Source organism: Mustela nigripes, chromosome 1 (assembly GCF_022355385.1).
Source record: "Mustela nigripes isolate SB6536 chromosome 1, MUSNIG.SB6536, whole genome shotgun sequence".
Lineage (NCBI taxonomy): Eukaryota > Metazoa > Chordata > Mammalia > Carnivora > Mustelidae > Mustela > Mustela nigripes.
Genome location: NC_081557.1, coordinates 120,264,690 through 120,291,390, shown reverse-complemented (window position 1 = coordinate 120,291,390; position 26,701 = coordinate 120,264,690). Strand labels below are relative to the sequence as shown.

The window sequence follows — 26,701 nt, the reverse complement described above, 5'->3', positions numbered from 1 at the left end:
CCCCAGAACTGATGGATTTGTAGAACTATCACATTTTCTTTTCTTTTTTTTTTTTTTTAGAAATACCACATTTTCATTTGGTTTCATTTTTTTTTTTTAAGATTTTATTTATTTATTTGACACAGAGAGAGAGAGATCACAAGTAGGCAGAGAGGGAGGGGGAGGCAGCCTCCCCGCTGAGCAGAGAGCCTGATGCAGGGCTCCATCCCAGGACCCTGAGATCATGACCTAAGCTGAAGGCAGAGGCTTAACCCACTAAGCCACCCAAGTGCCCCTCAATTTTGATTTTATAACCAAATTGGCTAACTAAGAAATTAATTGATGTTCTGTAAGCACTTCTTTGACATTTTGCCAATTTTCAATTGGAATGCTTTGTTTACTTGAGGTATTTTTAAGTGAAAGCATAGCAAGCCTTTTTGAATCTATGGGTAGCTTTTTTGGTGTAAGGACATTCCTGAAGTCATAGAGCTGCATATAGTGTGACATTGGAACTCAGCTGTCAGTGCTCTCCCTAATTTTTTTTCTTTTTTTCTGGTTACAGCTCTCATTGTGCGAAATTCTGCAAACACTCAGACATGCTATGTTGAGGCATGCTGTGTTTAGCTGAGCACATTTTTGCACTCACTAGCATATTAGAGTAAATGTTAGGAACCTGTATTTTTGTGGCGGGGAACATATGTATCATTACTTGGAACTTCCAGGAACAAGCTTAGGAAATTTTGATGGCATTTTGATACTTACTGATCATCAGACATGACTGCCCCTGCAAAGCTATGCTGACATGGTAGGGAGAGAATAAGAAGTCACAGAAGAGACAGCACTTGAAGGAAGAAGAGACCTTACAGGCAGATACATTGTATTTTTAGGGATGACAGCTAATTTTTGAAATGTTAACTGGTCATTACAGATTACACTTCTTATGTAGATAACCGGTTTGAACCAGGCTAAGCATCCTAATGAATGTGAAACTAGTACAAAATTTCTTTTTCACAGCCACATAGAAGGTAGTGAGTACTATGACATGAGGCAAGGAGTTAACAAATCCTTTTTTTTTTTTTTAAAGATTTTATTTATTTATTTGAAAGAGAGAGAGAGAGCAAGCATGAATGGGGGGTGGGGCAGAGAGGGAGAATCAGGCTCCCTGTGGAGCAGGGAAGCAGGGAGCCAGACATGGGGCTCAATCCCAGGACCCCAGGATCATGCCTGGAGCCAAAGGCAGACACTTAACTGACTGAGCTACCCAAGTGCCCCAACAAATCCTTTTTTGACAGTAATGTGTGCTCTGTTTTAGAGGTGATGTTAACTCAGTATTCTTACTACAAATTATTTGCAAACTGTCCTATTCAGATTTTGCCAGATAAAAAAGAGCCTCTTTTAAAAGATAACATCAAAGCCAGAACTTTCAGAGTGAGCCACTTAGCAGGCTAGTGAGTGCCATCCATGGAGCCTCAGAAGATGACCTTTTGTCTCTTTGGCATTGATGGACCAAAGAAAAGAGTAACCTTGGAACTCTAATCTAGGAATTGTCATGCATTGTTCTAATTATAAGCCACAAAACTGCTCAATCATTTATATTTAGAAAAGATCTTGAATAGTGGCTGTCAGCACTTTCCTTTAAAATCAAAGCACTACAGATAGGACGAGTTCTTATCTGACTTAAACTCACCAATAATTCCTGAATCATACCTTTTGAAGGTTGCTGGGGGTCACCAGTGGCTTGCTGGTGATTGATCTGGAAGCCTTGCTGAGTGGATTGTGGGTCTGGCAGCCATCATCATGGAAAGTGACCATGGGTGCCTCTCTCCCTCTACGACTTGAAGTTAACTTTTATCAATTTCTCCTTCTATAGGAGTAAAGCCCCTTTCTCCTGGATATTTACATTTTGGGAAAAACAGGTCATCAGTGAGGATCTTCTAAGGGAGTTCTTTCCTGAAATCTATAAAATAAATTTCCTGATGTAACAACACAGTCTCATTAGTATAATCTATCACACTCCATGCATTTTCTATTTCTCTAACATCTATGACTCAAAGTATAATTCCCTTGTGAAAGAAAGAAATACCAACTTCTTAAGCAGCCAATCTTTCAATTATTTGTACCATTTGAACTCATTTAACAGAATCAGATGCCTCTGTTTGTTCAATCCATTAATGCAACATACAATTTGCATTGCCATCTCCAGCATTTCTCTTGCAATGTGGTGTAATATGGTTGTTAAGATTTTAGCCTTTGGAGTCAAGAGTACTTGGGTCCAGATCCTGGCACCACCACTGACCAGCTGTGTGATTTGGGTGAGTTACATAACCTCTCTGGGCTTCCGTTTTCTCAGTTGTGAAATGGGAATCGTGACGGTACTTACTATGTAGTGTTGTTAGGACTAAATGAGATAATACATTCCACAAACAGAAACGTATTTGCACTAGCTTAAATAAGTAAGGCCTTTCTGCCTGCCTTTCTTTCTTTCTGTTTTTCAATAGCAAGGCTACATGAGCAATCCCAAGGATACCCAGTGACACCTGGGATATATACGACCAGAGCTGGAGAGTGCGCAACCTCTGAGGCTTCTCCATCTCCCACAGGACTGTTTGCTTCACTCTGTGTGTTGGCTCTATTTTCTGCAGACCAGCATTCTTGGCTTATCACTGTGCCCATGTCCAGAGATCCTTTCCTCCAAATCCATACAATTTATTAGATGAGGCACTTTTATCACCTGACTCCTGCTCCCAAGTTTCCAGATAAGAAGAAGTCTGATCAGCTGGGGCTAGAAAGGTTGAAGCTCTTAGATAAGAATGGTGGCTATTTCCAAAGGGTCTCTAAGGAGGTGGTGTAATGGTGGGGTAGGGTGACAGTATTGGCAACGCTAGGATATTCATAGTGACAAAGCTCCAAGGTGCTTAAAGGCTCCATGTTGTGGACTGAATTACTTACTTGAAAAATCTTTTTATTGAAGGATAATATACATATAGAAAAGGACACTAACACAAGTGTACAACTTGATGAATTTTGACAAACTGATAACAGGTGTAAGCAGCGTGCAGCTCAAGAAACAGAGCGTGGCCAGCACACACATAGCTCCTTTCACACTCTCTTCTGGTCGCTGCTCCTTGGGGTAGATTAGTTTTGCCTGTGTTGATACTCTGCATAAATGGAATCACAGCCCAGGTACTTTCCTCCTGTCTGGCTTCTTTTGCTTAATGTTGTTTGCGAGCTTCCCCAGTATTGGTGTATATATTTGTAGGGCATTCTCATTGCTGTAAAGTATTCATTTGGGTGAGTACACTACACTTTGTTGATCTAGTCTATCCCTGATGGACATGAGGTTGTTTTCTGTATCTGTCTATTCCTTGTGGTGCTGTTGTGAATTTGTTTTGTTGACGTGCACACATTACTTCTGATTACTTTTACCACCACAGGCTCATGCAGGGTGTGCTGAATTATTTTCCATCATATATAATTGAATTGAGGGTCTCTTATGGGTGAATATTGTTATGCTTTTTATCTGGTGATTTTTTATCTTTTTATGTTATGAGTTTCATGGTGTGAGAGAAGTGTTATATTTTAAACATTTTGCATACGTGCAAAAAACCCTGCATGTATTTGGAGAGAATGCTCAACTATTTGTTGATGGAATGAATGAATAAACAAATAAACAGTGGTGTATGCCTTTTCCTTTTCTGGGAACATGCCGTATTTATAGGAGAGGCTCTCATTGCTGTATTTAGACAAGGCCGATCTGCTGCTTAGCCAAAGCTGATTGATCAAGGGGTCAGCACAGGACCCAAGCCAGGACAATCGTGTCTCTTTTCCAGGAACTTAAAATCTGGAACAAAAAGAGGCAGACTGGGCACTGCAAAGTCCCTGTGACTGTGCTCTAGAGAGAAGACCCACAGGCTCCTGCTTTGGTACCAAAGGCATACTGGGTTCCTTGAAGCGTATAAAGATCTGCATATATGACAGTTAAATAACAAAGCAAAACTATTTGATTGAGTTCCAAAATGCAAAGTAGAGACAATAAATGTTGTAAAAGGTCACAATATGGAGTGATCAGTAAACTAGTTTCATTGCATATCTTACTGTCTTGGTTTTCTTTCTTGAGGACAGTTACTGTGAATGTGATTGTATTTTCCAAGCCAGAAACTGCAGAGTTAAGGTAACAGCCCAAGAGAGGAATAATGAGGACTTGGATCCAGGAACTAAGTGTGGGACTGCAGAGAAGAGGTGGTAGAGATCCTATACATGAAATTGTTAGGTCTTAGAAATTGATCTAATGTGAGGGTGAAGAGAAAAATGAAGATGGTGCCAGGTTTTGAGTTTCTATGTTAGGAAAGATAATGGTAACACCATTATAAACAGGGACATTTGAGGAGAGCAAACGGGGAGGGGGTAAAGAAGTTCGGTGCGGGATATAGTAAATTTAAAGTCCTGGCGAGACAGTCATATTGTTCTGGTCAAGAATACTGGCTTTGGAGTTTGGAGGACTTGGAGTTCCTGTTGTACTTTGTACCCTACTCTGTGATCTTGGGCACTGTACTTATTTGGCTTCTTTAAGTCTCTGTTCCTTATAGCTCCCTGTAAGGGTTAAAATGAGACAATGCCTACAAAGGGTTTAGCTTATTGCTTGGCAATTAAGTATTCATAAAACATGTATTGATAGGATGATGATGGTGTGCTTATGTCTGGAGTGCAGCTCGAAGACAGGGACTCAAAGACAGGAATCTGCTTAGAGGAGCATGCATGCGATGCAAGGGAGCTGTTGACACTGGCAACGAAGAGACTGTGGAGAGGAATCAGAAAGTGGCCCGTCATTACTTTTCAGGGAACAACATCTCTTAGGAGACAGGAGAAGGAACAGGAGCCAGAGGGAGAGACTGAATATGGAACTGTTTGAAAGGAAGAAGAAAAAGTGAGAGAGAGGACCGGCTCAAAAGATCCAAAGGAAGAGGATGGTTAGCACCCAGAGCTCTACTGAAGTCGAGACACCAAATTTCCATTGGGTGCCATTTTTCTTCTTAAAGTTTATCTATCTTCAGAATCAAGGAAATCAACCATAGGGAAAACCATGTGGTAAGTCACTTGGATGTGCAGGAGACATTTAGGCTGAGTCCTCTAGGTAGCAGCTATCTGCAGGCCCTCTCTTGTGTGGAGATGAACCAATACCTGGTAATACTTACCATGGCTTCTGGGCTTCTGTTTGTCTCCTCCCACACTGCCAGACTTCTGCCTGCTGCCACAGAGCTCTGGAGGAGAGCCAAGAAGATGAGCTGTTTAAAAAAAGAGAGAGAGAAAGGAAAAAAAGACAACCTTAGATTATTCAGGGTTATTTGGGCATGTCTTCCTCATTTTCATTTCCTGGAATGCTTCTGATTTTTAAAAATTTGCTCCCCCCCTTTCCTGAACACACTGGTTAAAAGTTAGAAAGGTTGTTGTACATACATGATAGTGGTAGGACTTTGAATATTTGCTCATAGTGATAAACTACTAGCATAGAGTAATAAAGGTGAGGAAAACGGTGAGGTAGGAGGAGAAAGGGAAATAGGGGTGAGTAAGGAGGTGTCAGGAAAGAAGAAAAAGGAGGGTCAGAGGGAGGAATGAAGGGTGTGTTCTGGAAAACGGTTTGCTAGGTTTCTTAAAGTTTTTTGGGGGGTGGAATCTTCAGCTCAAACTGTCCCCTGTGGGAAACTAATCAATCTTCAGTGTTTTCTAGGCCTCCTAGCTAGAGCGTGGGCCTGGGCTCTACCAGGAAGGGTGTATGGGTGGGATATGGCAGCTGTGGAGCTGTCTCTGGGGATGCAGCTTGGCTAGAGTGCCAGACCACCCACGCACAGGGATAGGAGCCTACCGCTGGCCCTCCCCAGCTATTCTCGGTTCTTTTTTTTCTTTCTTTTCTTTTTAAATTTTATTTATTTATTTGACAGATAGAAATCACAAGTAGGCAGAGAGGCAGGCAGAGAGAGAGAGAGGAGGAAGCAGGCTCTCCGCGGAGCAGACAGCCCGATGCGGGGCTCGATCCCAGGATACTGGGATCATGACCTCAGCCGAAGGCAGAAGTTTTAACCCATTGAGCCACCCAGGTGCCCCGCTATTCTTGGTTCTGGTGTGTTCTGGGTGTTCTGGGTTCCCTGCTCAGGAAACCTTGGAGCAGAAGCCCTGCCCATCTGGAGGATTAAAAACATGTTAAGAAAATAGTGAATCCATTTATAGATTTTAAATAATGTTTAAACTCCTTCTTGAGTTAACAATAATGATCAGGTGGGTCTTTTCAGACTGGTAGAGTTGCTTCGCCCACCCCCATTGTTTCAGATTCTGCGCTGACTTTGCAGGTGTGAGGGTCTCTTAAGACTGACTGAAGGATAGGGGGCCCTTGCAGGTTCACAGGGCTTGGCTCTTCAGTATTGCAAACGGTATTGCTTTTTCCTCCTAGTTTTGGTTGATTTTGCTACAGGATTGGATTAAGCTATTGTTTTTGTAAAGCCCCGGGGGTTTTTGTTGTTGTTTGTTTTGTTAAGCATCCAAGCTGCCAGGCCTTTTCTTTGTTGTTACATTCAAAGTGTTTCAAAACTCCAGACTGTTGCTGGGGACGGTCCGTTCTTTGAGGAGGGCCTTTTCTACCGGTTTGGGTTGATTTTTGGACTTGGATTTCACCGGGCCTGCTCGAAGCGGCCGAGCTTCTCGGAGTCGGAACCCGTTCCAGAGCTGTCGGAGGCATTCTCTCCGCACTCCGTAGGTAGGTTCTTCTAAGGGGCGAGGGGCATCCGTAGGACGCCGGTCTGAGGGCCCAACGGAGCCCGCCGCGTCCTTCCTTCCCGCTCCTCGGGCTGGCCGCCGTCGCCCTCGCTTTCGCCGCGCGTTTCCCACAATCCCCGGCGCCGCCGCCGCCGCTGCCCCCGGACTCAGGCGAGCCCGGCGGCGGAGCCCGAGGCCTTGGCGGCCCTTCGGACGCAGTCCGGAAAGTGGCGACCGTCCCCCGCCTCCCGGGCTCCCGAGCGCCCAGGTTCGGCCATTTCCGGCCCGGCGCACTTCGGCAAGTTCCGCAGTCGCTTGTCGGAAATGGCTGCCCGCCGGCAGGGGGAGCGGAGGATCCGGCGCGGCCTGGAAGGCGGACAGCAGGCGGCGAGAGCGGCTTTGGGGTACCCGAGTTTCGCGCAGGCGGCGGCGGCTCGTCCCTGAACTGGAAGCCGGTCGGACTCCTGGCGGCGGCGGCGGCGGCGGCGGCTGGAGCTCGGAGCAGCCGGGGGCGGCGGCCCGGAAGCGCTCGTGGTAGGGATCGGGGGCTGGCCCCAAGCGCTAGGCACCGGGCAGGGGGGCGGGAGGGACCGGGTCCGGCAGTGCCGGGGCCGCGGGAGCCGCGGGGAGGCTGCCGCCCTTCGCGGCGGGGGCGTGCAGCCTCGGAGTAGGCCTTCCCAGCCTTCTCGAGGGTCTGGGGGGAGGACCTCCAGGGCCTTAGCCACCAGCGAGGAGGGGTAACCGGGCTCCGGGGGCTCTCAACGCGACCCTCCCTCCTCCCCGGCGTCCCTGGTAGCCCGTTGGGGTTGCCGCGTACCCACCTCCACCCCTTTTTCTGGAAGCTCGTCTTCAGGCTGTGCAGCGTCTTCTGCCTAAGCCCTCCACCCTTCCTTTGCCCCCTGTGTTTGTCCAGCTGCTTGGGTAAGAGCATCTTCTGTGGACGGAGGGGCAGCCCGGGTCTGCCCCCCTCCCTTGTTCCCTGTGCACACACTCCCACCATCTGCTTCGCGCCGCGTTCACACACAGTCGCCTGCAGCTGCTCCTGCTTTGGTTCTTTTCAGGGGTTCACCTCCTTTGATCATAAGCCTGCAGTCGGAATAGCCACTTCCTGTCCGAGGGTCCAGGGGCCGCTGTTCTCTGCATCTGAGACTCTTGCGCCCAGGCCCAGCTCTATAGCGATGGGCCTAACGCTGCCTGGGCAGGAGAGGGACTGCGGAGTGCCTGTCCACGCTACTGAAATCTTAGCCGGTGACCCGACCCGCGCGCTGCAGGGGACAGGACGAATCCGAGCGCTTTGAAGATCAGGCAGGGCTGCCAGACTGCAGATAGTGTGTATATCTCTTCTCCACTTTGAGCCAGTGGTTCAGTTCCTCTTTGTTATCTGTAGCTCTCAAAAGACTCGAATTTGTTGGCCTGGACTTCTTTTCTTTCCTTTTAACAAATTCTTAAGGGCTTCTGACAAGTCCTCTTAGTTCAACTCCAATGCAAGAGGAGGAGGAAATCAGAACAGCGTAAGCCCCCCCCCCCCCCCCCCCGCATTATGTGATTTACTTAAGAGGTGTCTTTAGCGGTTCTTCCCCTCACTTTGTCCTGTTTTCGCTCTAATTTAGGTAGCTTCAGTTTTGAAGGCTGGGCTCCTCATGTTTCCTTGTTTTTAAAAGATCTTTGTGTGTTGCGATCATGGAGACTATCAGCATTTTACCCTGTTTTGCTCAAGATTAGTTTTGGTGTGTTCTATCCAGTTATTATAGGGTATATCTGAAGTGCCTGGGATAGTAACCTGTGGGTTCTTGATAGTCTTGAGTAAAGCTAAACATTCTCAACAACTTATTTAGCAGGGGGACTTAAATATTTCCTCATCTAAAACTGTTACTTGGTGAGTTAAAAATACCTTATCCTGTGGGAATTTCCTGATCTTCCACCTCTGGGGGAGGCTGAGGAATTGTAAGTACATATAAGTATGTGGGAAACTCGCTTAAATGCTTTCTGGAGGAGAATTAGAATTGTGGATCGTTAGAATCTTGAGATATTTATTTAATACCTGAAGATGTGGTCTGTGGTCTCAGGGGGCATGCCTATTAACCAAATGATTGTCAAGAGTGTGTCTTCATTCCTTCATATTTCTCTTCATTTTCTTTTTTAAATTTTCTTTTTATTTTATTTTATTTTATTTTTAAGATTTTTATTTCCTTATTTGACAGAGAGACTTCACAAGTAGGCAGAGAGGCAGGCAGAGAGAGAGGAAGGGAAGCAGGCTTCCTTCTGAGCAGAGAGCCCGATGGTGGTGTGGCGGGGGCTCAATCCTAGGGCCCTGAGATCATGACCTGAGCTGAAGGCAGAGGCTTAACCCACTGAGTCACCCAGGCGCCCCTTCTCTTCATTTTCTAGGGGGAAAAAAACCCAACAAACTGGCATTAAATGTTTGGCATGTAGTTGGAACCTCTTAATGATTAGGTCTCAGAGTTTTAACCTATGAGTAAAAAGACTTTAAATGAGCAGGTTAGAGAGAAATAAGACATGGAGTAAGCCTGAGTAGTGGACTTACAGGACACAGTGGAAGGTTCAAAGGATGGTTGGAAGCTGTAAGAAGAATGTGGGGATTAGATAAGGACTTGCCCTTTCCCTCTGGGCACTAGGCTATCTGTTGAGTGAAAAGTCTCGGTGCAGGAGAGAATGGTGGAAGGGCTGTGTGTGTGTGTTCCCTATCTGAGGTGAGACTGGCAAGTAATGCCCTGGAGGAGGGTTGGAAATATTGCCAGAAATAGAGGTAGAGTCAGGTATTAGGAAAATGAAGATCTGTCTCAATCTACCGTTGGTAGAGATTTGAGCGACTTTGCATGTGGTAATAAGTTCAGAATGAGCCAAAGAATATGAATCTTCCATGAAGTCCTAAAACTGCACTTATTTCTGCTGGATATTAAGTTTATATCAGAAAACTTCTGTTAGCATATTTATTTCCATTTTATTTTTATTTCCTCTTAATTTTTGGTAACTACTTTGAAAACCTATAATGATAGGATAACCAAAAGATTTTTCATGCATTTGTATGTTCCATGCAAATAGTCGAGCTTAGACATATGAGAGTTTGAGAACTTAAGAGGGATGGAGGTAGCATGATCTTTTCCTGCCTGAATCAGTCCCACACTCCTTGTACACGGGGAATTTTTCACATCTTTTTGGTGATATTACTAGGTGGAAGAGAGATAGTATTAAAAATTTTGTAATCTTGAGTGTGTAGAGGAATATGGGGTCTCCATTTAGCGCACATTTATCTCCCCTATACTCAGGCTTTAATGTTTAGTTTGGGATTTTGCTCACATGCATCGAAACGACCCAGTAAAATCCTAGGGATGGAGCCACAGGAAGATGAGGTATCTCATCATTCAGCCACCTGTGTGGTTTACAACCGAAGAGTACTTTTACAGAAAAGTAGGTAAATTTTTTCTGTAAAGGACCAAATAATAACTATTTTAGGTTTTGCAGCTCTTCAGCTCTGCTACTGCAGAGCGAAAGCAGCATCTACATAATACATATATACAATAAATACATACAGTAGTACAAACATGTAATCCATAACTGAATGAGCAAGTTTGTGTTCTAGTGTAACTTTATTTACAAAAGAGGCAGCTGGCTGTAGTTTATCACTGTCTGCCCTAGTGCATCAGCCCCTCATACATGTGTCCTTACTTTTGTGTGTTCAGTTGTGTGCAGTTCCTTTTAGACTAGTTGGTAATGTTAATGATTAACATCCTGGATGTTTGCTTTGGTGACTGTTTTCTCTGTTATCCTATCTTCTTTATATTGTTATCATTTTAACTTTGTTCTCTCAACATTTAGCATTTTTAAAACACTTTAAACATTTTTTTCAACAAATGTTTGATATTCTGTGGCAGGAAATGAATTAGATTGGGAGTATACCCTTAGCTTGTATAATAAAAGAAATAGATAAATACCTTATGATGGCAGGTTATGATAATGTCATAATTACTATTGTTCTTTGCCATTATAGAGTACTTTTATGTATTTCTTTTTTTGTTACATGGGTTTTGATTTTTACAGTAATTCTGAGAGATAGATGGCTAAATGTTAATACTGTTTCTTCTTTTGAGGGGAAGGGAAGGTAAGAAAGAAAACTGAGATGTGGGGAGGTTTTGACCAAGGCCAGTGGTAATAAGTGCAGAATTCTTGACCCGGCCAATACTACTTATTGACCTGTCTCCATTTGAATACGTCTCATTGGAATTTGTAAACTAGTTTTCTTTTCCCTTGTTGACATGCAGTTGGCCTCTCTGTAATTGTCACCTTTTAGGGCAGTGTAAAACATGTCTCTGCCTCTTCTTTGTGACAGTTTTTCAGATGTTGGAAGGTAGCCATCATGTTTTCCCAAGACACAAATTGCAAACTGGTGTGCTTTGTCAAAAGAGGCCTGCATACATATCATTTGGCTGCCCAGATTATGCAAAAACTTAAATTAGCAGTGGACTTTCAGAAATGGGGAGATTTCAGATAAAAATTTCTGGCTTTTCTGGAGGAAAGAAAATTAGAGGACTCAGTGATACAGAGCTTGCATTTCTAACTGTGGTAATCTCCCTTTCATGGTAATATACAGTCCATTTTGCTAAAGTCTCTACCTACTGACTTCATTCTTTTGCTTCACTTTGAGGGCTCCTGTAGTTACTGCTCTCCTTTTCCTAGCTCTTCTATTGCACAGGGTAAATATTCCCATTTCCTTCAGATGTTTCTTATTTGACAGTTTCAAATCCCTTCATCAGCTTCTTAGTCCTCTGCCCTCCATTTACTTTGTTAATGTTGTCCCTTTTAAAGTGGACTCAGCACAGCTTACGGGAGTCAACCTATAGTGTTACCTTACAGAGCAGAGAGTAACCATTACTCTTTTCCATTTTGACACTGGGTTAAAAAAAAAAAAAAAGAAAAGAAAAACAAGATGGTAAGGACTGTCTTTCCCTAACCCGTCCTATATTCTTGACTTCCTGAAATTTTCATCAACTGAAATTACAGCTCTGTTTATGTCTCTGCTACTGTTAAACCATGTCATTTCCATGTAGTTTTAAGATACAGTGCTGAACTTTGCCTTTATCTCTATTAAATTTCATCTGCTTGGATAGTCCAGACTGATAAAATCTTTTTGTATCCTGAAGTTTTTTCCAGCCTTGACTTACTTTTCCCAATGTGAGGTTTTTATCTCTGAAGTGGAGCTGTAAAATATAGAAGCACTATGGCTTAGAAAGTAATTGATGGGCACCCTGTTATTAATGGGTTCAGTGGAAAATTAAGGGGGGCCTTCAAAGAAAGCATTATGCTTAAAACCTTGGAGGTGACACAAAAGGAGGTCTTGGGAAGAGTCTTGCTGCCCTAAGTTGACATGTGAGTAAAATTTTACCCCACAGTAAAATAGGTATGTATGTGCTTTTTGTGTGCCAGTTGGTGGTAAATCAGTGGGGTCCAAGAATCTAAAAGGCTCTTTGAGGTCATTTAGTTCAGTCCTTTAATTTATGAATTAAAAAAGGATAAAGAGAATATGAGTCCAGAAGGACAAGAAATTGTGAAGTTAGGGGGACCCAGTGAATCAGGGGGTAAAGGAAAGGGGCAGCAAAACTGTGGAGTCTGGATTTGAATTCACCCATGAAGGTTGCAGTTGGATGCCTGAGTCCTAAAGCTGATTTATGTATGACTTCGCACAGTTTTACTTCAGTTCTCTGTCTCATTCATAGTGTAAAATAAAAATCATGTTTTCTCGAGACATGAAAACCTTGGAGAAATTAGTTTATACTCCAGGTGCTTGCATGTCAGTGACTGCTCCAGGAAGACACTTTAGCAAAATCCAGCTGAAGACCTTATTTATTTATTTAAGATTTTAGTTATTTATTTGACGTAAAGTGATCACAAGTAGGCAGAGAGGCAGGCAGAGAGAGAGGGGGAAGCAGGCTCCCCACTGAGCAGAGAGGCCGATGTGGAGCTTGATCCCAGAGATCTGAGATCATGACCTGAGCCGAAGGCAGAGGCTTAACCCACTGAGCCACCCAGGTGCCCCTGAAGACCTTAATTTTGAAAGCTTGTCTTTCTTCCCCCTCTCTTCAGTATAGTGGAATCTGTATTTTTCCACTTTGCAGTGTATTGTGAACATTTTGCAATTTTATATAAAGTGATTGAAAAACTTATTGACAGCTTGATAATCATTTTAATGACATGGATTTTATCATACTTAATACTTAACCATGCTTCTCATTTTGAACATTTAATTTAAACTTTTCTTTCTCTGTATGCTGTTAAAAAGAAAGCTGTGTTCACATGGAATATATTCCTAGAAAGTGAAATTGCTGAACACTTTAAAGACTTCTGTTACAAGTGGCAAATTACTTTTCTGTTTACCTTCCTACTAATACAAGCGATTTCCTGCCACAGTGTGTAGCTGCCAATGTAGTGCAGGGATGTATAGTACTCTTAAGTGGTATACTTTTTAATGTTGTGATGTGAATATTCTTGAAGTTAAATCCTTTGTCTCATTTGTGATTCTTACCTAGTAATAATTTCTGGAAGTGGAATTGTGGGGTTAGAGTGGAGGCAGTTTCAGGGCACTTATCACTTCCTGCCAAATTGTGTTCTGGAAGGACTGCCAATTTTCACTCCCAGCAGCAGAGTGTGGGAATGTTATCCTTGATCCTGGTTAGCACCATATATTCTAATTTTACAACTCTTTGTTTATTTTTATGTGGAAAATGTCATTGTATCTTGTTTATCTGAACATTTCTATGATTGCCAGGATAATTAATCATTTAAAACTATTTATTATTTGGGCCCCTTTTTTTGTATGCGGGCACACCTCAGAGACATTGCAGGTTTGGCTCCAGATCACTGCAATAAAATGAATACCACAATAAAGCAAGTCAGATGATTTTTTGTTTGTTTGTTTTCCTGTGCATATAAAGGTTATGTTTACACTGTAGCATAGTCAATTAAAATAGTGTATGATGGCATTATGTCTAAAAAATGTATAAGCCTTAATTAAAAAATACTTTATTGCTAAAATATGTTGTCATCTGATTTTTCAGCAGGTCAGTCTTTTTGCTAGTGAAGGGTCTTGCCTCAGTGCTGACAGCTGCTGATGGATCAGGGTAGTGGTCCTGAAGGCTGGGGTGGTTGTGGCAGTTTTTTAAAATAAGACAGCAGTGGAGTTTGCCACATCAGTTGACTCTTCATTCACAAACAATTTCTCTGTAGCATGTGATGCTGTCTGTTTGCAGTTTATGCACAGTAGAACTTCTTTCAAATCTGGAGTCAGTCCTCTCAGACCTACTGCTATGTTATCATCTAAGTTTCTGTAATATTCTGACCCATTTGTTGTCATTTCTACAGTCTTCACAGGATCTTCACAAGGAGTAGTTTCTATCTCAAAAAACTACTTTCTTTGCTCATCTGTAAGAAATAATTCCTCGTCCATTAATGTTTCATCACAAGATTGCTGCAGTTCACTCCCATCTTCAGGCTCCACATCTAATTCTAGTTCTCTGTTTCCACCACATCTGCAGTTATTCCAGCACTGAAGTCTTGAAACCCAACCCTCTCCCCAGAGTCCTCCATGAAGATTGCAATTAGATTCTTCCAGTCTTAGCTCTTGTTGATATTTTGACCTCTGTCCATGAATCACAAGTGTTCTTCATGGCACCTAGAATGGTGAATCCTTTCCTGAAGGTTTTCAATTTACTTTGCCCGGAATCTGTCAGAGAAATCACTATCTCTGGTAGCTATTTAATGTACTATTTAAGAATATATGGCTTGAGAATTGAAATAACTTCTTGATCTGTGGACTGCAGAATGGACATTGTGTTAGCAGGCATGAAAGCGACATGAATCTTACCATCTCCATCAGGGCTCTTGGTCATGAGTGACCAGGTAATGTGGTCAATGAGCAGTAATATTTTGAAAGAAGTCTTTTGTTCAGAGTGGTAGGTCTCAACAGTGTGCTTAGAATATTCAGTAATCTGTGTTGGAGAAAGATGTGCTGTCATCCAGGCATTTTTTCCCATTATAGAGCACAGGCAGAGTAAATCTAGCACAATTAAGGGCCCTCCGATTTTCACAATGATCATTGAGCATTGGCTTCAGCCTAGCTGCATTGGCTTCTAACAAGATAGTCTGTCCTTTGAAGCTTTGAAGGCAGGCATTGACTTCTCTAGTTATGGAAGGCCTAGGTGACATATTTCAATAGGCCGCTATTTCATCTACGTTAATAATCTGTTGTTTAGATTAGCCATCTTCATTAATTATCTGAGGTAGATCTTCTGGATAACTTGCTGTGGCTTCTACAGCAGCACTTGTTTTACCTTGCACTTTGATGTTATAGGGATGGCTTATTTCTCTAAACCTCCCGAACCAGCCTCTGCTAGTTTCAGACTTTTCTTCTCCGCTTCCTTGCCTCTCTCAGCCTTCACAGAATTGTAGACTGTTAGGGCCTTGCTCTGGATTAGGCTTTGGTTGAAGACTGGTAGGGCCTTGCTCCGGATTAGGCTTTGGTTTAACAGAATGTTACATGGCTGGTTTGAACTTCCATCTGTATCAGCAATAAGGCTATTTTGTTTTCTTATTATTTGTGTGAAGATTTTTAATTTCCTTTAAGAATTCTTCCTTTGCATTTACAGCTTGTTTCGTTTGGCACAGGGGACCTTGCTTTTGGCCTGTCTCAACTTTCAGCATGCTTTCCTTGGCTTTCAGTATGCCTTCCTTACTAAGCTAATCATTCCTGGGTTTTGATTTAAAGTGAAAGATGTGTGACTCTCCTTATCACTTGAACACTTATGGGCCACCACAGGGTTATTAACTGGCGTATTTTCAGTATTGTTGTATCTTGGAATAGGGAAGCCTGAGGAGAGGGAAAGACGGGAACAGCATAGGTGGAGGAGTCAGAATACACACACATTTGTCTATTAATTTTGCCGTTCTGGCTGGACACAGTTTGTTGGTGCCCCAGAGTAATTACAGTAGTAACACCAACTGATCACAGATCATCTTAACAAATAAAATAATGATGAAAATGTTTGAAATAATTTTGAGAATTACCAAATGTGACATAGACACATGAAGTGAGCAAATGTTGGAAAAATGGCAGATAGACTTGTTCGACTCGGGTTGCAGCAAACCTTCCCCTTGTAAAAACATAGTACATGTGAAGTGCAATTAAATGAAGCAAAATAAAATGAAGTATGCATTGTAATTTCCTGTTTATTTCCTTTGATCACTGTTGTATTGCTTTTACTTCTCTTAAAGTGAAGTCATGTTGCAGATGCTTCTCCCAGTCTTTTTAGTGAATCTAAACATTTTTTTTAAATACATAGAAGCTTTTGATTTGTATGTAGTCACATCTGTGGAACTTCTACAGATTGTTTTTCTTTGATTTCTTATAGAAGTGGCTGTACTTAACTTTGAGATGATACTACATGTTTTCTTTTTGTTCTTTTTATGGTTTCACTTACTACAATTACCTCTAGAATCCATTGGGATTTATTTTTGGATTTGGTTTGTCATGCAGGAATCTGACTTTATTTTTTCCAAAAAGCTGATTGTTACATTATTTATTGAAAAATCTAGTGTGGTGTACTTTGAAGGGACTGCAGCAAGATAATATTTTTCTTTATAAAACTAGTACATGCTTATTTTTAAATGAATGAAGGCAAAATGAATGTTGAGTAAACAAAGAGTAAACATGTGAGTAGTAAGTAGGCTATAGGTCAGATAGACCTGGGTTTGTACCTGGGCTCCTCAACTTGCTTTCTGTATGGCCTTGAACAAGTTGCCTAACCTCAATGATTCCCACTTCTTTATCTGTAAAGGATAAATAACAATCCCCAATCCCAGATGGTTGATGTGAGGATGAAATGAGATAATATGTATAAAGTATGTTATCTAGAGTATGCTGTAAATATAAATAAATATAATTTATAACAAATGAAAGTCTCCCATACTGTCTATGTCTTCCAAAGGTGTATGATGTAATCTGTAGAACTCTTACATGAATAAGGTGTGGTGTTGTTTGTCTTCCTTAGTTATCTATAATTACATTGAGTCAGATGTCATTGATCAGGATAGAGGTTGTCATTAATTCTTTGTTAGTCCAGTGGTTTTGAGTTAGAGTTGAGTACCCTGTGTTAAAATCACTTGGGAGTTCTGTCAAAGCATAGGAACCTGGGCCCCATGCTTTGAAGTTCTGATTCAGTTAATGTAGACTGAGCCTGGGTCTGTCATTTGAAAGAAATTCTTGAGTGAGTCGTGAATCTGGTTTGTAACCTTAGTTAAAACTGACTGGTGAGACAATGTGTTTTTGGTATGTGGGATGTTATCAAACTGGTGGTAAGGGAAATAGATAATAGGAAATGGGATAATTTTCAAATTGAAGACTTACCAAGGTATTGAGACTTCAGGTTTCAGGTTTATCACAGACTAAACAGGTGACCTGGGTTAATCAAGAATCTTTGTTTACTTGTTAATACCTTGATTTGTCTGTGAGTGGTATTTGTGGAACATCTTTGGCCTTAGAAATCTGCTCTTGAGTCCAAAGAATACCTGCTTTTCTCTTTCTTATTTATTTATTTATTTATATTTATAAACATATAATATATTTTTATCCCCAGGGGTACGGGTGTGTGAATCGCCAAGTTTACACACTTCACAGCACTCACCATAGTACAGACCCCCCCCCCATGTTTTTCTCTTTCTAAAAGCTCTGTAATAAGGGTGGCTTACCGATGGTGTTCTCTGGATCTTTATCTTAACTCTCAACTCAGTAGATCAGAGTACAGTCAGTTTTTCTTACCTCATTTTGGTTTTTAATTGGTGACAACTTTCTGTTTCCCTTCTTTTATATCCAAATTAGGTTTGTCCAGTAAATAAGCTATTGTGGTTGTTGTACTGTGAAAACACACGTCCCAAAAGCCTGCTAGAACTGATAATGCATTCAGTAAAGTCGCAGGATACAAGATCAATGTACAGAAATGTGTTTCATTTCTATACATCAATAATGAAGTAGCACAAAGAGAAATTAAGGAATCAGTCCCATACACAGTTGCATCAAAACCAATAAGACACCTAGGAATAAACCTAACCAAAGAGGTGAAAGATCTATACTCGGGAAACTATAAAACACTGATAAAAGAAATTGAAGACAGACACAAAGAAATGGGAAAATATTCCATGCTTATGGATTAGAAAAACAAATATTGCTTAATGTCTATTCTGCCCAAAGCAATCTGCACATTTAATGCAGTCCTTATCAGACTACCATCAGCATTTTTCACAGAGCTAGAACAAATAATCCTAAAATTTGAATGGAACCACAAAAGACCCTGAGTAGCCAAAGCAACCTTGAAAAAGAAAAGCAAAGCTGGAGGCATCATAATTCTGGACTTCAATATATATTACAAAGCTGTAGTGAAGAAAACACTATGGTACTGGCACAAACTGGACACAGATCAATGGAACAGAATAGAATAGAAATAGAACAGAATAGAAAACTCAGAAATGAATCCACAACTGTGTGGTGAATTAATCTTCAACAGAGCAAAAAGAATATTCAGTGGGAAAAATATAGTCTCTTTGAAAAAATGGTGTTGGAAAAATGGACAGCTACATGCAAAAGAGTGAAACTGGACCACTGGCTTACACCAAAGACAAAAAACCCTCAAAGTGGCTTAAAGACCTAAATGTGAGACCTGAAATCCAAAAAAAATCCTAGAGGAGAACACAAGCTATAACCTCTTTGACAGCTGTAGCAACATTTTTCTAGATCTTTCTCCTGAGGCAAGGGAAACAAAAGAAAAAATAAGCTATTGAGACTACATCAAAATAAAAAGCTTCTGCACAGCAAAAGAAACAATCAACAAAACTAAAAGGCAACCTGTGGAATGGGAGACGATATTTGACATATCTAATACAGGGTTAGTATCCAAAATCTATAAAGAACTTACCAAACTCAACACCTAAAAATCAATCCAGTTAAGAAATGGGCAGAAAACATGAATTCACATTTTTCCAAAGAATACATACAGTTGGCTAACACACATGAAAAGATGCCCAACATCACTCATCATCAGGGAAATACAAATCAAGACTACAATACGATAATCACCTCACACCTGTCAGAATGGCTAAAATTAACACTGGAAACAACAGATGTTGGCAAGGATGTGGAAAGAGGAACCCTCTTGTAGTGTTGGTGGGAATGCAAGCTGGTATAGCCACTCTGGAAAACAGTATGGAGGTTCCTGAAAAAAAATTAAAAATAGAACTGCCCTACAGTCCAGCAATTGCACTACTAGGTATTTACCCAAAAAATACAGAAACACTAATTCAAAGGGGTGCACGCATGCCAGTGTTTACAGGTAGCAGCATTACCTGTAATAGCCAAATTATAAACCCAAGTGTCAGCCAAGTGTCCATCGACTGATGAATGGATAAAAAAGATGAGGGGTGTGTGTGTGTGTGTGTGTGTGTGTGTGTGTGTGTACACACAATGGAATATTGCTTAGCAATAAAAAAGAATGAAATCTTGCCATTTTGTAGTGACATGAATGGAGCAAGAGAGTATTACGCTAAGTGAACTAAGTTAGAGAAAAAGAAATACGATGCATATGATTTCACTCACATATGGAATTTAAGAAACAGAGCAAGTAAAGCGGAAAAAAAAAAGAGAGGCAAACTGAGAAACAGATTCTTAAGTGTAGAGAACAAACTGATGGTTCCCAGAGGGGAGGTGGGTGGGGGTGAAATAGGAGATGGGGATTAAGGAGTGCACTTGGTGTGATGAGTTACTGGGTGTTGTATGCAAGTGTTGAAACACTATGTTGCACACATGAAACTAATGTTCCACTATATGTTAACTGGAATTTAAATAAAAAAACAACAACACATGGCCACTATCTCCTTTACCTTGTGAAGTTCTTACCAGTCATTTTTTATCTATAGTTAGCTTCTCTGAAAAGTGCCTTTTGTTATTTTGAACAATAAAAGAGAGTAGTCAGACTCTTAACAGTAGTGCTAGTATTGGAGAATTGTTTTACTAATTATTAACATACTTCCTGATTTTTGAACTAGGTGCTACCTTGCTGTAACAGGCTATTTGTCATGCCTGTGTTTGGTAGGAAATCAGGAAATGATGTTCTTTTGGGTTGTTAGTATTTAAAAACAAAACAAACCTCTGAAATACTGCTTTCAGCAACCTTGCTGAAGTGATTTCCTGTACAGAATTATGTTTACCTTATTTGAAGGGCTTGTGGCAGTTACAGCAACAATGTACAAACAAATCTGTAGAACCTGCACCTGGGTTGTAATGAAATTCTGCTTCGTTGATGGGCCAGTTTGTCTTACATGAAAAAAAATAGTACTATGTGCATCAGATACACAGGTAAATCATAGGTACACTGGCAAAGATATTTTCTTCTGAGTATATTATTGTCTCTCTCTGTTTTTTTTAAAAGCAGATACATACCTTTTTCCTTTTTAAAAAAATTTTTATTTAAATTCAATTTAGTTATACTGTGTATTATTAGTTTCTGGGATAGAGCAGTTAAATATTTTAAATATGAATGTAGTGTTAGCTCTATGTTCTGAATTAGTATTACTGTGTTGTAATTATAATTATTATCCATGATTACAGTGAAGCAATAGAATATGGATAATTTTAAAATAATTTATGTATAATATGCATGTTCCTTATGTGTGTTCCTTGAGTTAATATCATAGGCAGTTCATCGTAATGGTTAAGGGATTAAGAGTGTGGGCAACTCTAAAATCAACCTTCACATCAAAGCAGGTCTAAGAGTTTGATTTGAAGCCAAGTTTTATTTAGTATGGGTGATCTTAGGCAAATTACCTAACCTCTGTGCTTTGGTTTCCTCATGTGAGAAAATCTGGAAAGTGTTGAATTTTTCTGTTTCTTGCCCCATACTTTTCAGATATGATCTATGATGGCAGCCCAAATGGAACCCGCCATTCCCTTCTTTCCTCCTCCTGCTTTTTTTTTTTTTTTTTTTTCATTGAGTGTTTTAGTTTAGTTTTGCTGATTTTTTTCTGGCATGAAGAAAATTATACAAGTTTATTGAAAGTCATAAAAGAAGACCTGAATAAGCAGAGATATCCCAGGTCCATGACAAGGAGTTTCAGTATCAGAGTGTTTGGTTTTAAAAGAAGAAAAGTCCAGTCAGTAGTTGGTAGGATAGTTTTGTATCATCAAACTCTTGAAAGCCGAGTGCTGATTACAGGTAATGTTCCAGCTGATAGTTTGGCAGTTGTGGTAAGGAATGCTAGAAGGCCACTGCAAAGAAAAAGCAGTAATAGAGGGCATTGGTATATTGAGTTATAGTCATGAGAAGATAAGAGGGGGAATACAAATGCATGAAGAATTCTAAATTAGAACTGAACCCCAACTTCTCAGCTTACCTTTTGGACTTTGATTTCTTTTGTTGTTGTTGTTTTGTTTTTAAAAGATATTTATTTTAGAGAGAGAGAGAGCACGAGCAAGGGAAGGGCCAGAGGGAGAGAATCCTCAAGCCGACTCCTGCTGAGTGTGGAGCCTGATTCCAGGACCCTGAGATCATGACCTGAGTTGTGATTAAGAGATGGATGCTTAACTGACTGGGCCACCCAGGCACCCTACCTCTTGGACGTTTGAATTGAGTTATTTACCACTTCTGCTTTCCAGGAACATAGTTTGTTTCAAGCCTTGGAGTGAGTGGCTAACAGATGAAGAATTCTACTTTGCAGTTACCAGCAGAATTTTTTTGAGGAGGGAAATAGTAGAAAGTAGGGCATCAGCCATGATCTGCATGGTAAATCTCTATGTACAAAGTAGTTAGAATTTTTTTCTCTCTCTCTTTGCTGGGAGAAGAAACTTGGTACTGTACCCTCCTTGTAATCATAGATGTACTCTTACTGCCATTGGAACATTAAGGTACGGATGTCTCTGTTACTGACCATGTGAAAGAGATATCAGGAGGAGGTCAAGTTTAGAGAGGTAAATTTGAGTCATCCAGTTATCCAGTTAGGAGAGCTAATTGAAGCTAATTGGCTAGGTCTAGTAAGTGAAGACTGAAAGAGGAGGACAAAGGAGGAACTGGTGAAGAACCACTGTCTTTAAAAGTGGTGAAGGAGGTGCACGTGGGTGGCTCTGTTGGTTAAGCAGCTGCCTTAGGCTCGGGTCATGATCCCAGGGTCCTGGGATTGAGCTCCACATTGGGCTTCCAAGCTCAGCGGAGAGCCTGCTTCTCCCTCTCCCTCTGCTTGCTGCTCTACTTGGGCTCTCTCTGTATATCTCTGCCAAATAAATAAATAAGATTAAAAAAAAAAAGTTGTGAAGGAGTGAAGAACCAAGAGAACAGATGATTTAAAAACATAAAATAAAAATTAACTAGTATGAGACAGCGTGTGTGTGTGAATGGCAGAACATTTTGATAGGAGAAATCAAGGAAGGTGTGAATAAATGGAGAGGATTTTCATTATTCTGGGTAAGATTAGCTATATGAAAATAATACTTCCCTACTTAAATGCAACACAATTTAGTTTTTTAAAATATATTATGAATTTTGTTTACTAATGTTTTATTAAGTAGTTTTGTGCCTATATTCATGAGAGCTATTTGTAGCTTTCTTTTTTTGGCACTGTTTTTGTCTGGTTTTGGTATTAGGGAAATGCTAGGTTTATAAAATGAACTAGAAAGTGTTCCCTGTGGTAGAGATTGTGTTATCTGGGGCTAGAGATTACTCTTTGGGGAGTTTTAGAATTATAAAGTTAATTTATTTAATAATTATAAAATTAATTATTTAATATTGGGTAAGTTGTGGTAGTTTGTGTTTTTTAAGGAATTGTTCCATTTCCTCTAAGTCAAATTTATGTGTGTAGAGTTTTTTCATTCTTCCCTTATTACATTTTTGATGTCTATAGGCACTGTAGTGATATTCCCTATTTCGTTCTTGACACTGGCAATCTGTGTCTTTTTTTTCTTAGTTTTTTTTTTTTTTTTTAAAGATTTTATTTATTTGAGAGTGAGAGAGAGAGCAGGAGCAGAGGGGAGGGGCAGAGGGAAAAGCAGACTCCCTACTGAGCAGGGAGCCCAATGTGGCACTTGATAACAGGCCCCTGTGATCATGACCTGAGTTGAAGGCAGATGCTTAACCAACTGAACCATCCAAGTGCCCCCCCCCCATTTTTGTCAGTCTTGAAAGTTTGTCAAAACTCTTGACAAACCTCTTTGTTCTATTGATATTTCATTTTTGGTTTTTATTGATTTTTGCTCTTTATTTCTTTTCTTCTGCTTTGTGTTTATTTTGTTCTTTTTCTAGGTTCTTGAGGTAGGAGCCTAGGTTATTGATTTGAGACTTTTCCTCTTTTCTAATGTAGGCTCTCCGTGCATACATTTTCTTTTCACCACTGTTTTAGCTGTGTCCCACAAATATTTTTCATGAATGTTATTGAATCCTCTGGAGGTAGGTAGGGATTTTCAACATCACTTTAAGGAGGAAATTATGTAACATTCCTAAATTATGAAAGTGTGTGGACTCCTGAACAAGTCCAGGTGGACTTCAAGCCTCCTCCTGGCTGTGAAATTCCCTTATTTTACAATATTTTATTTTCCTTGGACCAAGACTATCTAGGCTGTAAATCTTAAACTTGAAGGAGAGTGAATATATAAATTATGACTTAGAGCTAGTATCATCCATTTATTGAGCAGTGATCAGGTACCTGAACTTTGTAGAGTTTAGTAGAGGGGATTTCAGAAGTGGTGAGAAAAATAGTTTCTTTCTATAAAGAGATTTAATCCAGCTGGTGAGAAATAAATTACTTAAATAAAACCAGTGAACAGTTGATTAAGTTCTTAATTCTCTGATACTGAATAGAGTATGTGTTTAGAGAGTTGAATAATCTAGTATAGTTGGAGAAACCTTTATGAAAGAGGTAAGTCTTTAAAAATGGCCCCCAAAAATTAGTGCATAAGGGCACCTGGGTGGCTCATTGGGTTGAAGCCTCTGCCTTTGGCTTGCATAATGATCGCAGGGTCCTGGGATCGAGCCCAGAATCAGGCTCTCTGCTCAGCAGGGAGCCTGCCTCCCCCCTCTCTCTGCTTGCCTCTTTGCCTACATGTGATCCTCTGTCTGTCAAAAAAACAAATAAATCTTAAAAAAAAAATTAGTGCATAAATGGAAAAGACAAAGAATACCAATCCAAGTGTCTTTTGGCATGGTTTTTGGGGAGGAGAGATGAAGATTGGAAAAGAGCACAGCTTGAGCCAGCTCATTCTTTGTATTGGGACAGTGCTTAAAAGAGTCACGATTTGAAACATTTTGTATGTTTTTGGAAGCATGTCTATTCATGCTTAGAGAAAAGACTGGAAGAGGTTTCTGGTTTTGGCAAAATAGCAGGCTAGATAAATAGAAATCCCCACTGCTACAAAATGCATATTTTGCTCTCAAGATTAAAAAAAAAAAAAAAAAAAGTAAAAGTATGGTGGGAGCAGGGAGTGTTGGAATTGGAAAAGCATATGGTGTGCAGATTGATTTTATAGCCCCCTTAGAGTGTTTGTTTGCTAATCTTGGTAACTTGCATTTTAGTTTTCATAGAGATAAGAGAAAAACCCTTAGGCCTGTGAGTGTTAGAATTGAGACACCACATAAGACTATAGATATTCAAAGGGCTGAACATTCACTGAAGGAGTAGGTAGATTAAGTTGAGGGACATTGGAAGGGGAGATGAACCATGAGAGACTATGGACTCTGCAAACAATCTGAGGGTTTTGAAGGGGCCGGGGTTGGGAGGTTGGGGAGCCAGGTGGTGGTATTATAGAGGGCATGTATTGCATGGAGCACTGGGTGTGGTGCATAAACAATGAATTATGTTACGCTGAAAAGAAAAAAAAAAACTGAAAAAAAATATATCTGCCTGTGAGCACAGAGATGTTTCTGTTAGCCTGAATCCTGGATTCACTGGGGAAGGGAATATCTGCTGAGAGCTCAAGACCATGACTTTCCTTCATATGGTTATTATGTTCAAATTTTCAATACCGGTGGGATCTGGTAGAATCTCCAGATTGAAAATTGATATTAAGAAAGTGGTTTAAGCTTGTTAATATGACAGAGATGTCTGGAAAACAGAACTCGTTCTAGAGGCACATATCCTCAACCCAGAACATGTGTGTTTCCTAGAATAAAGCACTACCAAAAATGAACTCAATATAGAATTATACAGCATGTGAGTAAACAATCCATTATTTGTCTTTAAGTAAGAATTAGCAGATAGAACAAACTAAACACATGAAGGAAAGGTACAGGAAATGTGAGAAAGAATAGCTGCAATCATAAACAATGGCATATTAGAAAACAAAGGAGCCAGTAGAACTTCTGGAAACATAAAATAGTCATTGAAATTAAAACCCAGAATGAAAGGTCAGATTTTAAGGTACATCCATTAGACTGACATTTCACTTCCCAGCAACAGTGATGAAATCCAGAGGATTCTTCACTTTTGGTGGAAAAGAATTGTGAGCCAAGAATTGTATATCCAGCTAGATCATCGCCATGATTTAGGTAAAATAAAGTGTTTTCACATAAAACAGTTCACCACCAATAGTCTGTCACTGAGAAGAACTACCTAAGGAAAAAGAAAACTAGAGGGAAGGAATGATGCAAAAAGGAATGGAATTTTGAGTAAGGAAACCAGTAAATATATGAGTGAATCTAAACATGTGTGAATTCTAATAATAGTAAAGGCAAAAAAACAATAAAATGTTAGCAAGTGATGATGAAGAACTCAGGAGGTAGATCAGCATAGGTTAAGAAGATCTTTAATTAATTGAGAAGAGAGAGGAAATATTAGAGACATGGTAAGCTTTTGACTTAAGTCAGGGATGCATGTTACATTTTAAGAGTAACCTCTAAAGAAGATAAATTTGAATGTATAACTTACAGATTGGTGGAGGGGTTTAAAAAGAAGAAAAAACCTTGATAACTAACAAGACAGGATAGCGGTGAGGAGCATTGACAAACATAACACAGATTAAGATTGTTATAAGTAAATCTTAATGTATCACAATAAGCAAAAGCAGACCAAACACTAGTTTAGAGGCAAAGATTGTTATATTGGAATATTATTTAAAAAGTGAAATCTCGGGGCGCCTGGGTGGCTCAGTGGGTTAAGCCGCTGCCTTCGGCCCAGGTCATGATCTCAGGGTCCTGGGATCGAGTCCCACATCGGGCTCTCTGCTCAGCAGGGAGCCTGCTTCCCTCTCTCTCTCTCTGCCTGCCTCTCCGTCTACTTGTGATTTCTCTCTGTCAAATAAATAAATAAATAAAATCTTAAAAAAAAAAAAGTGAAATCTCATTCTCAAATATTTGTGAGAGGTACCTGAAACACATGGATATAGAATGTTTGCTAGAAAAAGAATGGAAAAAGTTAAACTAGGCCAATATTAACTAATACCTCAGTATCTGAAAAGATGGAAACAACCTAAGTGTCCATCAACAAATGAATGGATGAACAAAATGAATGTATATACATACAGTGGAATATTGTTCAGCCATAAAAAGGAATGAAGTTCTGAGATGAACTTCTATTATGTAGATGAACCTTGAAACATTATGCTAAGTAACATAAGCCAGATACTGTATGATTCTACTTAGATGAATATCTAGAATAGGCAAATTGATGGAGACAGAAAGTAAATTAGAGGTTACCAGGGACTGGGAGGAGAGGGAAGGAGAGAGTGACTGCTTGATAGTTAAAGAATTTCTGTTCAGGGTCATGAAAAAGATTTGGAAATACATAGTGGTGATGGTTGTACAACATTGTAAATATAATTAATGCTGCTGAGTGGCACACTTAAAAATGATTTAGTTGGCAAACTTTATGTGCTATATATTTTACCACATAATAAGAAATTCTAAGATTGCAAAGAAACAAGTAAATACGGTCCTTGATTAAGAGA

General features: G+C 40.2%; 1 protein-coding gene across 5 annotated transcripts in view; it reads left to right on the top strand.

Moving 5' to 3' along the window:
• EXTL3 (exostosin like glycosyltransferase 3) overlaps positions 1 to 26,701 on the top strand; it is a 143,935-nt gene that overhangs the window by 52,016 nt on the left and 65,218 nt on the right. For 2 of the 5 annotated variants that reach the window (XM_059372484.1, XM_059372492.1), the window contains exon 1: positions 7,039 to 7,257. The exons of 2 other annotated variants lie outside the window; for them this stretch is intronic. The gene's annotated coding sequence lies outside the window, so the exon portion shown is untranslated. Of the gene's footprint in view, positions 1 to 5,731; positions 6,725 to 7,038; positions 7,258 to 26,701 lie in introns of those variants that run through there. One more of the 5 variants, XM_059372502.1, reaches the window with a different exon arrangement.